At 42.7% G+C, this 18271-nt stretch overlaps 1 protein-coding gene and 1 long non-coding RNA gene across 14 annotated transcripts in view; one reads left to right on the forward strand and one right to left on the reverse strand.

Annotated features, from left to right (window-relative positions):
- The window catches only part of LOC106898401, a 6914-nt gene extending 6267 nt beyond the window's left edge, over positions 1-647 (reverse strand). Inside the window, exon 1 of the long non-coding RNA XR_001413921.1 lies at positions 510-647. This is a non-coding gene — a long non-coding RNA (uncharacterized LOC106898401). The remainder of the gene's footprint in view (positions 1-509) is intronic.
- Positions 30-18271, forward strand: part of MAP2 (microtubule associated protein 2) — a 248382-nt gene continuing 230140 nt past the window's right edge. For 6 of the 13 annotated variants that reach the window (XM_014959619.1, XM_014959626.1, XM_014959627.1 and 3 more), the window contains exon 1: positions 33-117. The gene's annotated coding sequence lies outside the window, so the exon portion shown is untranslated. Of the gene's footprint in view, positions 118-18271 lie in introns of all 13 variants that reach the window. The other 7 variants (XM_014959630.1, XM_014959632.1, XM_014959631.1 and 4 more) reach the window with 4 other exon arrangements.

Consider the following 18271-nt stretch of genomic DNA (forward strand, 5'->3'; position numbering starts at 1 on the left):
ACAGCCCCGAAGAGCGGCGAGGCGGGCTGAGGCGGGCACGGCGGCGGCGGCGCGCCCTCATCTTTGCCCCTCGGCGCGGCGGTGCGTCCCGGTGCTGGCAGCCGCCGCGGCGCTCAGGTAAGAACTCCCCCCGAGCCCGCCGCCGCCGCCCCCTCCATTGCGGGCGGGCGAGCGAGAGGGGCAGCGGCGGCTCCGCAGCCCGGGGCGGGGAGTGCCCCGTCGGAAGAAGAAGAGGAGAAGGAAGGACGAAGCGGGGTGTGTGTGTGTGTGTGTGAGGGGGGGGGACCGGCGCCCCTCTGAAGGGGTGGCCGCGCGCCGGCCGTTTGGCGGCCGTTGGGGGCGCGAGGCTGGCCCCTGCGCGTGCTCCCTCAGGCGGGGCGCGAGCTCTGACAGAAGGCGAAGCCGGGCCGGAGTTCGCAGCGGGTCGCCCCTTGCGGAGCTGCCGGAGGTAAAGGGAAAGAGGGGAGGTTGTTGGGGGCGGCTCCCCGATAAACGCCTGCTTTTTTTACCTTCGTGGGGAGCAGTCGGCTTCTGCCGGCTGCCTTCGAGGGTTCCGAGCATCTCTCCGGGCTGTAAAACCCTCTAAAAGGATGTAACCTTCTGTCCTCTCCTGCCCCCACCCCTAAGCTCCTCTGAAGGGATCTGTGAGGCTGAACAAAGAACGTTGTGTCAGGCAAGGGGGGTAGAGGGGGGGCGATGGTTGTAAGCGCTTTTAATTTGCATCGGGGAGGGGAGGGGGAGAGGAGGAAAAAAAAAAAAAAAAAAACAACATCTGAAGCTTTTCTGCCAAAAAATAAAAAAGGAATTTCATAGGAAAAGTTTGAATTTAAACATTAGATAGGAGAGTTCTACCATACACTTTTTTCTCTTTGTAAATTGCAATTGTGAAGGTGAAAAAACAGCTTCAACTTATATAAAGGGGCATGCTGAGAGGGGATGATGGCATTATAAAAAAAAAAAAAAAAAAGAGAAAATAATCATTCCCTGTATTGAATGGATCAGCCGCGGAAAAGGAAACAACCGTGTGCGGGGAGGCTGGTAACCGCAGCGAGGCGGCGGAGAACAAAGCCTTTTTATGTAAGAGAAAAATTATGCAAAGTGTGTGCCTCGCTTGAACTGCTGCAGGTAGGAGCCGTGAGCCGGTGCAGCTCTGCGGTGCCGGAGTGTTGCGCCAAACGCGAGCTACCCAAATAAAAAGACTGCTTGCCTCAATTTGTGGTGTATGATGTGTTTGAGACGCTAATTGTCACCTGCCGTTCGAGTGAGGTGCGCTTTATGAAACACCTTTGGGGAAAGAAGGCAGTGTGCCGCATGCCGGAAGAGTTGCTTTCGGTAATAGAAAGATACCGACGTTTATTTGCCCGTGCTAAGCATGAACTTTCAGTTTTCCTCTGAATAAAGATACTCTCTGATTTGTTGGTGGATTTTCATGTAGGCTTTTTCCTGATATGAAACAGCTGGCTTTCACATATAAGTGGTCATTAACATAAAATCCTGCAGTAGAATGGGGTGTATACCTCTGTATTTCCTAAGTCTTATTCTAGCTCTCTAGCATCCGTTTTTATAATTTCATGTCTTTGTGGTTTTGTCAATAAATCTTTCCCCTTCCTTTCTCCAAAACAATCATTTGCTGTCCAGCATTTGCGCTGCGCACAGTTCAGAAACCTGTCCCTTTTGTTTTCAGAAGGGTTCTTCCTTGCGAGATTGACGCACATATCCTTTCTCTTCTGATTCTTCCCATTTCCTCCCCAAATCTTTGTTTTCTGTCTGTGAAAGAACCTGTTTCATTTCACCTGTGCTGGTTTAGACTTGCAGGGATGTCTAGACAGATCTCATAGCCAATGCACCCAACAAGAGGCTCAGCTGCAGGATGTATTTATTTTCTATAGCTTCTCTTGCTTCCCTCCCAACTGGATGACGTGATCGCAGCATCCCAGCCCTTGCTGGGAAGAGGGAGATGATGTGCTGAGAGAGCATTACCTAGAGAAGTTGCCCCTGCCATTACTTTGTTGATCACTAAAGAAGTGATTCACCAGCAATGAGAGAATGGGCACCTTCCCTGCATGTGGTGACTCTTTGTCAGTTAGCATGGAGACAGTTCTGTTAAGTTTGTGGATGGGTGTGTATTTCTGCTGCTGATGTTCTGAAAGTGTGATATGTAATATGAAGGCCAAGCTCACCCTTGTAGCACCTAGGTCTAGGAACCGCTGAATTCCTTGCTGCCTATTTCATTTCACCTAGTTGCAGAACACTCACAATGCACTCAGCAGTGGGCAGGACCCCAGTCTTAATATGGTGCTGCTCTCCTGGAGCTCAGGTGTTCACAGGTAGAGCTAAACTAACACATTGAAAATAACCGCAGTGGCTTAGTGAGACTGTTCAGTATCAAAATGAAACACACAGGTGAGCCCTTGTACAGCAGGGCTCTGGGAAGAGGGGTGGTTTGAACAGTGAAATGCACTGGCGTAAGTTCTAGCTCTTCTCATCTTTTACCCAAGGGACAGGATTTGGTTAACGGAACTTTACAATTTGTTGCACCCATATTGCGCATTGCCTGGGGGTGCTTGAAAGAAGCCAAAGAGCTGTCATCCTGAGAATAAAAAGTTGCTGTTCTTCTGTGGAGAATTTTAGCATGCTTAGAGCACAGAGGGCAGTTCATTGTGCTTATAATGCAGTTTGTTACATAAAGCGCCGTTTGCACCCTTGATTTAGAGAGCTGATGTAATTGTTACGGTGTGTTATGTCAGTACTCACTTAGCTGTGGTCTTTAAATACTTTCTGACAATAAAGAAAAAGTCATCATTTAATGACCCCTGAGGTGCTGTGCCTAGACATGAGTGATCTGATCGCAGTAGTCCCGAAATGAATCGCTGCAGTCTGGGTTAAGAATTCCTTTGTTGCTAGATGTTTTTCCAGAAGCATACCTTTTCTTTCAGCCTGTGTCATGCTGCTCTCGGTATGAGTTATCGTTTGCTAAACGATATACCTGCACTCATGGTGGGAAACGTTTGCCATGTGTGCTAACACTAGAGCAGGCTGTGGCCCCTTTAGCCCCGGTCCCTTGCTCACTAAACAGTTGTCTGAGCTGTGGAAATTGCTAGAAATGTCTAATCACAGAAATGGGTGGGTAAGGCCCATTGCAGACTCTGCTGGACTATTTCAGCGGTCACCCCCAAATGTGACATGTTATACACATGTGTTAGAGGGAGGTTTGTTTTCTTAAAGGGGTGAGAAGAGGGAGAAGTCAAAAAGAATTTAGGTTGTGAGGACTTTATGATGATGGCTTTCAGAAAGTTACCTCTCTATTGCTGCAAGCTCTACAAAGTCACAGAGTACTGACAGAACTTGCAATACAGCTGGAGCATCTATGAGATCTGAAATCTGATCTACCATGATGGGACAAATGACAATTAGCTTAAGAAAGGGAGGTGGGAGGAAGCTCCAGTAGTAGTTCTTCGCTATAAATGGTGGGTCAATCCAAAGGCCTGAGTTTCTTACAGATCTTTCACTTACAGCACAGGCAGTGATTGTGCTGAGAACTGATCTGGTATAACCTCTGACTCACAGGGAAAGAAAAAAAAACAACCCTTTGGCTTTATTGGGATTCCCTGAAGGGGAACCTGCAGAACTCCTGCCTGCAGGACATTTGTTGCTGAATTGAAGCCTTGCCTAGAAAGCAATCAAAGACTATTGCAGTTAAAATGCATGTGAACGGCCAGAACTTTGGAAAGGTGTAGTATCCTGGGGTTCTAGGACTAGGTGACTTCCCAGGTCCCTTCTAAACTGAATTATCTCACAATCTGGATATTTTGTTTGTGTGCTGCCTTAAGGTCCATGCGTGTACTTGATGAAGAAATAATATCAAGCATGGGCTGATATATTCCCTAAGACTCAAAGATGCTTGTTTTGGTCCATCTGGATTTATTCAGTAGTTTAAACACATGCTTAATTGCCCTTGAAAACGAGCCTTAAGCGTGCTTGAAAGTTAAGCATTTTTAACTGAAAAGAGTGTAGATTAACGGTATGTTGGCTCAGTGATGGAAAACCCTTGATGATGTTTGGTGGTGCTGAGTACCTCCAGAGAAAGCATGGAAATGAACGATGTTCTGTGAAATCACTGCATTGCTTATTTCTTCCCAGACACATATGCACACACTAAAGGAGAGTATGGGTGGGTCTTGGCATGTTTAGAGCTGCTGCTTTTTCTTGTGTTCTTTTGCTTCGTGTACAGGTGTGCTGATTAGCAGCAGTTCTGTAGTGCCTCTCAGCTAATAAGAAAAAACAGCATGAGACTGATTTCTGTAGGTTGGAGGTGATTTAGAGGATTGGTGCTGGAAACAGAGGTGGTTTCTTAAGCTGTCTGCCTCAGTAGACGGAAAAGCTTTTATTTCATGGGTAGGTTTAATCACAGGTTACGCTACGAAACTATAGGAGGGTGTTTGAGGAGATTCAATGTGACATTTGTAATTGCTTTCTAGGTATTGGAGGGAAAGGACCGATGTATCTATGGGGTTAATTTGGATTGCTGTGGCCACATGGGTTGACTATGCTAGCTGTTAAGAAGATTTGAGGTCTTGATTGACCCATTTTACTTTAACACTAATTGTTTGCTGCTGTATTAAGGAGAAAAGATGAGCTAATGCTATTGCTCCTTATGGTTTTACACTCACTGCTGTTCTTCCCGACAGCAGTCTCGCAGATGAAACTGATCTTTGTTCTTTTGTCTTGGAGTTGGGGGGAGCCCGTCACAATCATTCAAAATGATAACAAGACAACAGTTTCAGAGTGTCAGTGTTTGTACTCAGTATCTTGCACCTTTGTTAGGGTGTCAGTTTGATAGGCATTCTGGTGAAAAGGTGAAGCTTGGGCAACCTCAGTAATATAAAGATTTATCAAATGTCTTTGTTTTCTGTAATCTGCGAGACAGCTTAGTGCTGGTTGATAGTCTTGACCAATGTTACAGTATACTGTTTCTCTTTTCCCATTTTTTAAATGTTGTTTTTCAAACTTTCTGTGGTGTAATAAGTATTTGTTTATTTTAGCATATGGTGTCCATCTTCAGATAAAATATATATGTGCATCTGTATGTTTATATAGTACAAGGGAGACAATAGCCCTATTACAAGCAAGAGTGTTAAGTGGAGAAAATCAATATAACTGTGTTGAATTCATTGAATCTGCACCTGACTCGCTCCATCTGGAAAAAGACAATGCCCCTTTCAGCTCTGTTTTCTCATTATTGAAAATCTGGGGTACTTTTCCCCTTCAGGGAAATAATCAGTTTATACCTGAGAGTTCTTAAGGTTTGGATTTTTAGGTAGAATTCAGCCCCTCTGGCAAATTCTGCTCCTTCATTTACAGCTAGCACTCATGAGTGTGGGGATCTGAGGAATATTTATAGTCTTATGTTGGTCAAGCCCCTGGCAAGAAGTAGGAAGAGTTTTCTGTTAGTACTTCTACTAGCTGTAATGCAGTTAGATTGCAGTAGCTTCCAGTGAGGTGGGTCTATGAAAACTTACTTTTCTGTTTGTGAAACTTGTCACTTTGTCCCCTGAGGGAGATTTAAACTGAATTTTAATAGTTGTTTACAAAATCAGCTGTATTTAAAATGTATGCAACCTCTGGCTAAACAACATTAAAAAAACCAAACCAAACCAAAACCAGCAGTCCAATCATATCAGCTAACTTGGCAGCATTTAATTATAAGACCTATTGTTTCAATTAACCGTATGTTTTCACTTTATTTTCTGGAGAGAATGATAGGGGCTGTTTCCTGGTTTAAAACTAAGAGCTGTCAGTTCTATTTTGAGGAATGTACATTATCTGTTAGAAGAGCTGCTTTGTCATGCAAAACTTGCCATTTTTCCTGAGGTTCTGATCTTGGATGAACAAAGTTAGAAAATGTCTCAAATTGAGAACATAGAGTAGGAGTATTATAAAGCTTCAGAACAGAGTTAGGGTTATGCTTTTGAAAACTCTAGCCTTGGTCCAACTTTGATCCAGAGAAGAATTAGTAGAAAGTGCTGTGAACCTTCAGAATTGATCCGGGTGCTTTACTGCTGGGCCAGAAACCCAGATCTGCTGGCTGTGAGTGAAGGTCTGCATTGATTGGCCTCCTTCCCTACATAGCTCAGCCACGCTGCTGCCCAGGCTGTGACATGAAGAACCCCATCTGGGTTTGAGGTAGAGCTAGGTCTCTCTCTCTCTCTCTTGTTCTTTGCATTTTCTGTAGAAGGTATCTGTATAACTTGTTAAGCCAGTGCAGGCAATTGCGAGGTGTCAGACCTGAAGTGTGAGGTCCCCCTTAACCTCTGGGAAAGCTCAGAGATTGAGGGGGACTGTGAGGAAAGCCTCTTTTCTGTGTTTGCTGTGAAATGGGCTGAAAATGCTAGTTCGGAGTCCTTTGACTTTAAGGAGGGTTCAGGCCTGGATCTGCATTCTGGTTAGCTGGAAAGCTGGTTAGCTTGTTCTAGCTAACTAGCTATTTTTGTGCCAAGTTATTCTGTTTTCTCCGGGAGCCCTTCCGTGACTGCCAGGTCTGAGCAGAAAGATCTGATCCTCTCATGGGGAATTTGTCTGGACTCTGGACCCGAGGCTGTGCACTGCAATGTAGTAACTCCCAGTGCTGACATCCAGCACTTGCTAATGTCGATATGATTTCACTATGCTCTGGCCCATTTAAAGCCCCTGTCCCATTCTTGCAGCTGCTTCCATGTGGTCCGGTAAGGTATGCCTGGGCACCCATTCCTGTTCTAGCCGTGTGGTATCGCTCAGAAAGCAGAGCTGCTACCTTTGTTTGAGGTGCTGTGACTATGGCTTTATTAACAGCAGCTGTATTTCACGTGCAGGGTGCCTCTTGCTGACAAATCCCTGTCTGCCGGTGCCTGACGTGCTTTTCAGGTGTCTCAAGCTGCTGTTGGGTGGTTGTGTCGCAGGGTGTGGTGGGCAGGCAGGCTGCCGCTCCTGCTTGCAGCAAAGCTGTGTTCACGCGGTTAGGCATTTGCCCGTTTCCCTTGAGTCATGATGAAATCAATACTAGCTTTTATTTCCCTCAGCAATTAGAAAACATTCAAGAAGGCTGAGGAGGAAAAAAATCCAGGGGCTCAAAAGAGAGATGCAGGGGGTGGAGTTGAATGATTTACAAAGGAAAAGGAGGTTGAAGCTTGCTCCTCAAGGGGTGGTCTGGGTGTTCAATCATTCACATCCCATCCTGCTTGTCGACCCGTAGCTTGGGGTGGGAGGGAATCAGAGATGAAGCCAGGTGTGCTGGCCTTAAGCTGTTTCCTGACTGGCAGAATTATCCTGTCCTCCTTCAGCACTCCCCCGCCTCTGTATTAGAAAATATGTGGTGCAGGGAGATAGCCACAAGAATAGGAGGGAGATTTCTGAATTAAGAGAGTCAGCTCCTCCAGATCTGTATCAGAGTTGTTTTGATTTGCACCAATTCAGTCAGGCCAGAGTTTGGCCCTAAGGAAGCTCTTCACAGGCTGTCAGCATGCTCAGAATACACCTGGGAGTTAGTGTCTGTGTTGCCAGGAGTCCAGAACAGACATGGCATTTAGGGTTGGCGCTGAGTGTGTCTGGAAGGAAAGTGGCATGCTAATTTTTTGTCTCCATCCCTGTCTTTTCTAATATGATTGATTTGATGTCCCATAAAGAAAATTTTCCCCAGGAAAATGATGAAACCCATAAATTAGGAGGAAGGAGTCTGTATATTTCTTTTTGTTTAGGGAGATAACATATGTATATTTCCTGGAGTCGTAAAAGCAAAGTTGGCAAACATATGTGAGAGAGTAATTAAAAAAAAAAAAAAGAAAAACAAACCTCTTTGAGGGGGGGAACAGTTAATAACTTGATTCATTCCAAAGAGCAAGGGATGGTGTGTGGTAAATAAGAGCTTTCATTCCATGTTGTTTTCTGCAAAGTTAAACTTTTTGGGGTACAGAGAGTTGGTTGTGCTTCTGAGTGAGACTTAGAAAAGTATCGAATGTAAGCATTTCATAGTACCCAGTGCTGTTATCTGTTACAGCATATAATAAATTTATGTCTAAGACATTGAATAAAAGGCCTTTTGTAATATGACAAATTAATATCTATAATTTTATATTCCACATAGTTTGCCAATATTAGCATCAGTGATTTATAGATAATACAGTCCTTTAGGTTAGATTGTTTTAAGTGGCAGGCTACTAGTGTTGCTTAAAACACTGTCAGTATTTTGAATACAAGATTAAAAATACTCTTAAATGTGTTTTTCAGTATGAATAGTTGAGAAATTTTTTTGTGAAATGAATTTGAAAAAAAAAAAGTAGTCAAATTGCATTCCCTTAGAATGACTTCTAGTATCAAATTGTTTCTACAGGCACAAAAACCTGAATTCAGTTAGGCTATTTTTAATTATTTTTTCTTGCCTTCACTTGTTTTGGTCCACTGTACACTTGCAGCATCACTGTTAGCAATAAGTGGAATTAATAATATGTTGCCAAGTTTTAACTGATAATTACAGGCACTTGTAAGTTAGAAACACATCTTCTCATTCTACCACATTTTTGATATTGATTCTTCAGATGACTGCATGGTTGTCTGTTTGTTTAGATGGTAAAGCCGGTATTGGGATGGCAGCACTGACCTGCATTATTACCTGTAATTACTAACAGGCACAGAGCCAATCAAGCCTTTCCCATCAGCCATCTCTGCAGCCCTTCAGTCCATTTAGAGACTGACTTTTGGGTGAGTGCTGACTTGTGCAGGTGCTGCAAGTGTTGCCTGCTGTGCCCCAAGCATCTGTAATTGCAGGGTTTTTCTGTTCTTTGGTTCATCTGGACTGTGTTGTCTTTGAAGCCCTTATCACAAGCTCAGGCTTTGGGACATTGATAGTAAGTCAAGTAGTATCTACTGAAATCATGCCTTATGCTGTGATTTGTAGTCTCTGTATGAACTCAATTCTGCATGTTGTCTTACAGCACAGCTGAGTAAGTACACTGCTATTTAGGAGAGAGTAGCCCTTGATTGTAACTGTTGTTTTTTTTTTTTTTAAGATGCTGACAATGGCTGGGTTTAATTGGTGGAAGGTCTGTACCCTCCTGAACCAGGAGATAAAAATGCTACTGGTTGTTTTAAGGCAGATACTCCTTTTTTGGGTGGTGTCATGAATTTTGTGTTTTCTTCCAGAACATGGTGATGGTGAAAGCTGTACTTGGGGCAACTAACTTGTTTACACTTTGAATTAAGTGTTTTAGGACTGAATTTTGTTTACAGCCTATTATAAACAGGAGGAGAGGGAATAAATACTTGGAAAAAATATTGGGCAAACCTAATGTTTTCCATACTTCAGGACATGAAGCTATGTTTACTGTTAGGATCAGAAAGTACTATTTCCTTGAAAATACGGTATTGCAGAGTTGGCATTATGGGTCATTTCTGTGAAAGACCTCTGACTGTGGTCAGCAGCAGGTGATTTGTTTTGGCTTTACTGCCCTGCCATTCTCAGGTGAATTTCAGTTCTGAGGTTTCAGTCGCTTGAAGAATCTGAGTTATTTTTGTTTCTGATTCATTTTACATGCTGATAGAAGTAGTAAATTTTTTCAGAAGAGGGTGGAATTTTCTTCTGCACTTTTAAGTTACTGCAAGATCAGCGCCAGTAACATTGCCTATTCCAGTATGCAGTGGAGTTAAGTGACCTGTCTGTGTCCTGGGATGCGCAAGAGAATGAATATTTTAGATACAGTATGTTTTTGTGTTTTCTCTGGCAATGCTTTGGTGGCTTTCTCTTGCTTGCATAAGGGAGAGGGAAGGTAAGTGAAAAATGAGTTTTCCTCCGGTGAGGGAGTGGTCTCTGCATGCATTAAAAAGACAAAAAGAGAGGTCAGAGGCATGTATTATGTTTTTATTTGAAAAACTAGCTGTGGAGACTTGTTTCAGCTGTAGCTGGTAGATTTCAGAGCTGACACAATAGTAGGAACAGAATTTGCCTATCCAGGATTTCCAGAGACTGTTAAACAACAGATATAAAGAAACTGCTGTTTCCCTATGTTCACTTATTTTCCCCATCCAAATATGATATAAATATAGCTTTATTTTGGATTCTGTTCCCTTCATGCCTTTGGAGTTGGAAAGTCTGGTGTACTTACTGTTTGCTCTACTGCCTTTACCTGCAGGCGAGGCATGATCTAGGTTGATGTGTAATTCTCTAGATTAGTAAACAAGCCCTGCCCCATGCCTGTGTCACTAAGCAGATGAGTAGAGCTTTGAAGAATGTTTTGAGGCTTGTGAAAATAATTTCTAGCAGAGGCTTTCCTTTTAAAACCTATTAAAATATGCAAACAGTCAAATGAGCAAGTATGCCTCAAGAATAAAGGTGCTGTGTCTCTGGTCACTTGTTAATGTTTCCCTTTCCATGATGCAGGACTTTGCAGCTGAACTTGAAAATTCTTCACAACTGGCAGTGCTACTGGGCAATTTCCCTTTCCACCATTGCTCTGGCTGCATTTCAGTGTTTCTTTCTTTCCATTTGTTGCTTTTCAGTTTTGTCACTTATTTTGCATTGAAACACAGCTCTGTGCAGAGCTCCACATAAATAAGAAACTTGCTATATAGATGAAGCCATTGAAAAAGAACCTGTGATATTCTCCTGCTGGACCTTGTTTTGAAATGAGGAGTTCAACGTCTTCTGAAGGGCTTTTTGGAGTTTTGGACCATGGGCAAGAGAGCCATAGGGTGGACAGTGTGTGCTAGCTGGTGAGGCTCTGGGTCAGTGGTGAGAGCCCTTGGCATGTCCATCACAGGTGCACTGTTGGTTTTGGTTTTTGCTTGTTCAATAATTTGATTAGGGTCTGACATCCCCATAGGCAGTGAGCCCTAGGGCACCTACAGACTGTGCCAAGGGCTGTGGACTGCTGGAGTGGACTGCAGGCTGTAGCTCTATTAGGTATCTGGCTAATGCCCAAGCCTGGAAAAGCAGGTTCCTGGCTGCCAGGGCAAAGTAGACATTTCTACCCTGTGTGTCTGCTGAGCATTAGCAGTTGCTGTTCCTTACCCTACTAATTCCCAAGGACAGCAGGAGCATCAAGCCTGAGTCTCTGGAGCTCCCCAGCACAGAGTCCCTTTCCATATGCTGGAAGCAAGCCAGAAGGCCCTTTCTTTTTGGTGTAGCAAAAATCAGTTTTCCCTACCCTGTTTGAGAAATATTGAGACAATTTTGCTATGTATGTCCACTGACCCTGGTACTTGTATATAACCAGTCTGAAACCATTCCTGAGAACAGACTACTGGAAGTGCCCAAGTAAATGTTTTGTGGGTTTAGCCTGAAATGTAAGACGCTTTATGCAAGCTAGATCTTAGTGTGATAGTGGGAACCAGGAGAAACCTTCCAGTTTGGTAGTCTGGGTTGCTGTCTCTTGGCAGTCAAGGCTTATCTCAGCTGGTGCTGGGGGGGTGCTGTGCCTGTTTGCTCCCACGGTGCCTGGTCCTTGCCTGACCCCATGGGAAGACAGCTCAGGAAGTTGAGCCGGGGCAACGCTACCGCTGTGCAAAAATTACTTTCTACCAGTCCAGGTCCAGAGGGGGAAGGAATGTGCATCTGAGAGGTAGAAAGCCTTTACCTATCTGAAAGACAGGGATTTTAAGGAAGTTAATGCTTCATTTTGAAAATAAAGATCACAGGATCTAACTTCCCTGAATAGGTTGTGTTGCTCCCTAAAAGACAAATTAAACTGGTTGTAAATCTTGCCTAGTATACTTTTTGAATCACCTGCTTTTTACGTAAACGGTCCTGTTCTAAAAAACTGCTCTCAACTTTTGTTTTTGATTGTGAGTGGAGGACACAAGACATAGGGTTACAGTGAAAATGTCGTACTTGGCTCCCTTCCTATTAACAGTCAGAAATACACTTGGCGTGGTCTTTTGCTGGTAGTCACACAGAGATATGTATGGTAATAAACAGCCCTCTAGGCTTTCTGCTGCAGCCTCTGAACACTGCTCTGCTGCAGCTGACTTGCTTGTTGTAAAACACTTGCCTGTGTCTTTAATGAAGGTCTGTCCTGAGGTAGAAATTGCCTTCCTCGGAATTAGAGGAGGAGGAGGAGGAGGGATGTGTGTTGTGAGGAAAAGCTAAGCCAGGAAACACCTGGCAACCAGATGGCCCCTTGCATGCTGCATCATACCCATACCTTCATTAAGGATTACTGTGGCTGTCTCTGGGTAATAGATTTAGAGGTTTGGGGTCACAAAGAATTAGAAAATTGTAGCCAGTTGCAATTAAATGTAAGTTATTTTTAGAGGACAAAGAACTGAGCTGAAAGCTGAATTAGAGCTACTTGAAATGTTAGGGTTCAAATACTATGGGTGGTGTTTTCTAGACGACCAACAAAAGAGCTCATGCACTTCAGTCAGAGGCACAAAGCAGCCCAGGGTGGTGGCAGGTGGGCTGGGGACAGCAGAGCTGTGAGCAGTGGCAGTAATGTGGAACCAGTATTATTCTGCTTCCCTGTGGCAGCTGGCATTGTGTACTTTTCTCTGAATATTTATGTGTGCAACAGATAAGGGTTGCTCAGACTGTTAGTAGGCTAGGGCTGTGTGGTTTGCACTGTGATTTATATAAGCTCGACTCAGTATCTTACACTAATGTTTTACCTGTATTTAATTTTGTTTTATATTCCCCCTTCAGTGTGCCTGCATTCCAGAAAGAGCAAACTCAGAGGTTTGTAAATTTTCAAGTACATTTTGAGACTTTCAGTAGGGAAATAGATATTTGGGAAGAACTGTGCTAGTGCACAAACCCTTTCTATGTTGGTGACCATTCAGCAGCAGTTGGTGGCATGTGATGGGACAGGAATTCTGGCCAGCCCTGTGTGGGTGCACGGAAATGAGCGTGAGCAAGCTGCTCTGCCTCCTACATCCTCTGTACTCCTCTGCCTCCTACATCCTCTGTACTCCTCTTCCTACTCCGTCAGGTAAAAGAGGCAGTACTGAGATGGGTGGGTAGGTTTTGGCTGTCTCAGTGCTGCACTGCAAAATAGGAAATGCCTGTTCTTGAGGGGGTTGTTTCTGTGAATCAGTGGTTCTTGTCTCCCAGCTCTTGTCGAACCTGCGACCAATTGATACAGTCTTGCACTGCTAACCTGCTCACTGCCCTGCTTTGAAAGGTTTTTAGGCACGTTATAGGAGTAACAAGCTAAGAAGAAGAAGCTTTGCTAGTCCAGGGGCTGTGTAAACTCTGATTGCCTCCCTTACAAATGCTTTGGAGCATCCACAGGAAGCTTGAATAAGTTGTTTATTACTTCCGTTCTTGTGATGTTGATGGAATAATAAAAGGATTGCTGGCTTTTATCCTGTATATTCTTTGAGCAGCCTCTTTGCCAACAGTGTATCTCTTGTCACTTTCATATTAAAATGTTGATAAGCACAACTTGAAAACACTTATTATTGAAATATCTATTTAATTACTTGTTAGTGCTGATATCAAAGCCTATTGTGAATTTCATGCAGTGAGTTCTGAGGAATCCACCTCAAAAAACTTGTTTTAAATATTCCTTTAAAGCTGCTGCTTGTGGCATTGGTTCTGCAGCTGAGATCCTTGTCCAAGATGAGCTAACTTGCATTATGCAATGGAAATGTTTGTATTTTATTAAAGACAAGCCAATGACACCCTACCGCATGATATGGGGCAGCCACATGAATATTGAACAACTCTGTCTTGAAAGAGTGGATCAAGTTGTTCAGTTAAGTCTTTTCTTTTTCTAATCTCTTTGAATCTGAAGGCTATATGGTCTTTCTTATTTTACCCTTGGGAGAGGAAAAATAAATCTTCTTAGTTCTTGACAGCTACTGCCCCAGGTTAGGCAGTCCTTACGTTAACAGTTCGTTACCCAGAGAGGTTAGAATATCCTTTTGTTGTGCATTGATGGTGTCTTCAACCAGTGCAAATCCCCACAGCAGCAACTTGGAAAGAAAAGCAGGGGGAACGTGCCTGAAGGATTTATTGTGCTGCTGTTGGTTTTCCCCCGAGAGGAGCCCAGCTGTCTTGAAGCTGAAATCAAAATGTAAATCCTTAAATAGGCATAATTATGATACTTTCTTTAGACAAAGTCTGGTGAAGGCAGCTTCAGTTTTTGAGGGTGTGCAGGTTTTTTTCAGTGAAGAGGTGTTTGAGCAGTGAATGAGGGAGGGGAAAATTATCGATTGCACACTGTGTTGGTGCTCTCCAGCTTGGGAAAGTTGTGGCAAAAAATGGAGCATGAGTTCTTGTTCCCCACCAGTCCTGCTGCTGCAGTGTGTAAACCTTACGAAGACTTGTCCTGAATGTACAGAATTACTGCTCCAGTGACACATTGGTACTAAAACAAGCAGAAGGTGCTGGTACGGACCCTGTTTTAATTTTGCATGGCATTTTGCAGAGTCGGGATGGAGAGCTCCTGGGGTGCTTTGTCTTAGGGGGAGCCTGCTAAAGTGCTAAAGACCTCTGTGAATGGGGCAGCAAGGTGGCTTGCCCTTGGTGGGAATCTTTGATTCAGCTCTGCTGGACTTTGGGTTAGTCCTTGAAAGAAGCATATTTTGCAGAAACATCGAAAGTGGAAACCAGGCAGAATAATCTTATTTTTGTTTTGGAGTTTGAGTTCGTTGTAACACTGTGTGGAACTTGCTGGAGGCCTAAGCATGTATGAAGCAGTAGGAAAAATCAGAGCTAAGTTTTGGTTGGAATGGGCCTGGAAAAGCAGGCTGGGACTTGTTCCCAGCTGAAAGCTGAGCAGCTGTAGTGTTTGTTGTTCTTCTGTTATTAGGGTTTTGGCACCCACTTTCATAAAAAATCAGCTGCTGAGAATGTTACGTGTCTATGTAAAGGTGCTTAGAGCTGCATGTGTGTGTCTGACAAATCTGGCATATTTGCCTGATAGGTGTTTAGCTTCTTTTTCTTTTATTTTTTTTTTTTTTTTTTATTATTATGTTTGTTTTTCTTTTTTCCAGGAAGATTTTTGTAATTATGTAGGGGATTGTTAATGACAGAATAGTTTCAAGTCTCCAAACTTATACCCACTTAATAGTATTAATTACTGCTTATAATATTATTTTGCCTAGGGAGTGTAGTGAAGTACTTTGCCTTATTGGGGTAAGTTTGATACAGGCATTTGTGATCTGAAGAGATTTTAAATGGTCTTGAGTTTATTGCTGAGGCCAGCCTTCAGTTTCAAACCAGAAAAAGAGCTGAAAAAGGCTGAAAAGCCTGGCTTTTTAACAGCATTATGAAGTGATGTTGTGTTTGATTTAATCACGGTCCTGTACATGTTTAGTTTTGATGGCTCAGAGGCATGAATAATGTTAGAACAGTGCTTTAAAATAGTGTTTTTTCACATTGTCTAGCTTAACAGATTAAAAGCCCCAAACCAGTGAGGCAGAAAACAGAGCAGATGTTTGTTTTCCTTTTTCCATACTAAAAAATCTGTAGTTCAGTTTTGGTTTTGCCATTTAGATTTTTATCGTGACAACTGGTGAAACCATGCTGTTCGTGAGGTGTAAAAGTACATCTTTATAAAATGTCATTTGGGATGCTGACAAATGCCTGGCTGGGCTAATGCTGTCACTTTTTCTAAGCAAATAGCTTTGATACTTTCTGCAATTTCCTGGAGTCTTTTAATAGTCTACTTTAAATCCTGTATTTGTGAATCTTGGGCAATGACTTGGGGCTTTTATTAGTATTTTTTTTATTTTATGTGGAGTAAAGACTGGAATAGAGATGACTTTCCACAAGAGCCTAATCCTGAATCTGTAAGAATTTTATAGAGAATTGCTACGTTCCTGTGAAAGTTTTAAACCAGCTCCTGTCCTTTAGTAGAGAGTTCTTGCTGCTTCATTACGGCATCTGTTAGTTAGCAAAAATTCTTCAGGAAAAATATTTTTTCCAAAGTGCTGAGGATATTTGGGCCAGTCTTTTTTCAGTGACAGGACAACAGGTAATGTGCAGAAACTCGAACATAGGCTGTTCCACCTAAACATGAGGAGGAACCTCTTTACTTTGAGGGTGGCAGAGCCCTGGAACAGGCTGCCCAGAGAGGTGGTGGAGTCTCCTTCTATGGAGACATTCAAAACCCGCCTGGCAACCTCTGGACAACCTCCTGTGCAACCTGCTCTGGGTGGACCTGCTTTGGCAGGGGGGTTGGACTAGATGATCTCCAGAGGTCCCTTCCAACCCTGTATCGTTCTGTGATTCATTCTGTGAGGATATCAGATTTTGTTACAGAACTGAATTCCATGCCTGTGATGTTTGCCAAGGCTTTTCCATACTGATCAGCGTAGAAACCTTTTATTAAATCTTGGTAAACTTTCCACTGTACATCCTTACTCTTAAAAATATTTATGCATGGGAAAATGTACGTATGCACATATATAACTCCACTGAGCTGAATGGAACTTGTTATACAAATACTACTGGAGTGAATACTTGGATCGTGTTAAATAGAAATAGCGTAAACAATAGGACCATTACTGTCAATAGATGAGAGTTGTCACCTGGCCAGTTTCCAAGAGAAATATATTTTACCTGCAATCAGTGCTACTTCATTCAGTTTTCTGCTGGTGCCCATGAATGACTTTAAGTCCTTCTGCATACTACTTTCACATGCTAGAGCAATGGCTCCTCCACATATAGAAGGGCTCTAAATAGGAAACTTCTCCTATGACAGTAATGACTTCTGCAGTAAGAATAATATAGTACTGTACTAAAGGAAATAAATTGTTGTAAAGAACGTCTTTGGATTGTCTGTCAAACACAGTGTGCAATAATGTATGTATAATCTCTGTCCATTCTGTAGAAATCTCTAAAATATGAAGAATGACAGAATAAAATGTGCATGCGTATTGAAATAGGAACACACATCTAAAATCTTTATAATCAACTGACAAGAAAAGAGTTATTAAATAATCTTACTCATTTCCTGTTTTGCCCTACTTACCATGCTGACACGTGGATAACTTCTAGAGAGTATATTGATAAGTATGTCCCTTATTCCTCTTCCCTCAGTAGTTTGGTAGCATTTTTGGTTGTACAGATTGTAACTGTGAGGACATTAAAGGGAAGAAATTGGTTTTGATTGTTGCTCTGTGAGGCGTTTGGTGATCGGTTTCCCATTGCAGTGGGAGAAGTTACGCAGTTGTAAGCTGTTTGTTGAGAGGCTGATGTCAGCTTCAGTTGTGAGTCTCGGCTTCTTGATTAACAGTTTTATTGTCCTTGAGGAAGGTAGCTGTCATGGAGGACTCCTGGATAGCAAATCGGGCCTGGAATCTCGGCGTGAATCCAATAGGAGAGCAGGAATAAAGGACAGAAAAGTAATGATATGTAATCTAGATCCTGCTTGATTTAATGAAAAGAAGCACGTATTGTTAATTATAATCTTCCATTGAAATATTTTCAGAAGGCAGATTGTGTTGTTGGGGAACCCATAATCATCACTAATACAATCTTTGACTCCTACAGAGCTGTTCTTTCATTCTTTACCTGGAATTCTCAAAATAAATAGGTAGCTCTATTTCCAGTTGTTAGCGCAGCACCCATTTTATAACAAGCCCATAGCTTTCATTTAGACTCTACTAAGTCTGTGGGAAGGATAGTAATGACTTAGATCAGATTGTCAGTGATTTGCACATCTTTTTTCTCTGTTTTTATTCATTAGCCCTGTCAGAAATAGTGAATTTGCCACAACTTTCTAGAGTGCCTTACAAGTCAGCTGCATACAGACTTTGCTAAAGATTGTGGCTTTATTGCTGATTTGTGGGCTTTATGAAGGGATCGAGGGCAGTGTGTAAGAAAAGCAGTGGCCTGTCAACTCCACAACATCTTTCTTTAAAGGGGGGAAGTACAGGTCCTTCAGGGTCACTTGCTAATTATTGCATGTAACTTGTGTCAGTGACTTTTGGTGAGGAGGAGGGAGGTTTCCAACATGTTTGGGCCATGAACAACAAGCAGGCAAATTAATGTAAAAACATGTGTGCGTATGCATGCACAGAGGCGAGCATTCATGTTTATTTTCTGTACTCCACTGAAGTAGCAGGCAGAGAGGGAGTGGTTTGCGCTGGGTTGGAATCTAACTGCATTATTTCAAAGGTAACTGACATTTCTATTTACTCTTTCTTTATATGGTATTATGTGGACTAGATGGTACTACAGTACAACAGGCTGTAATATCTGGAAATCTTGTTAAGTGTGATAGAGCTATTTTCCAGTAAAATAGCTAGCAGGCTTTATAAATCTTGATGTGTCAATGGAAGTTCACCTGCTTAAACG

The sequence above is a fragment of the Calidris pugnax genome, unplaced genomic scaffold, assembly GCF_001431845.1.
Source record: "Calidris pugnax isolate Ruff unplaced genomic scaffold, ASM143184v1 scaffold448, whole genome shotgun sequence".
Taxonomy (NCBI): Eukaryota; Metazoa; Chordata; class Aves; order Charadriiformes; family Scolopacidae; genus Calidris; species Calidris pugnax.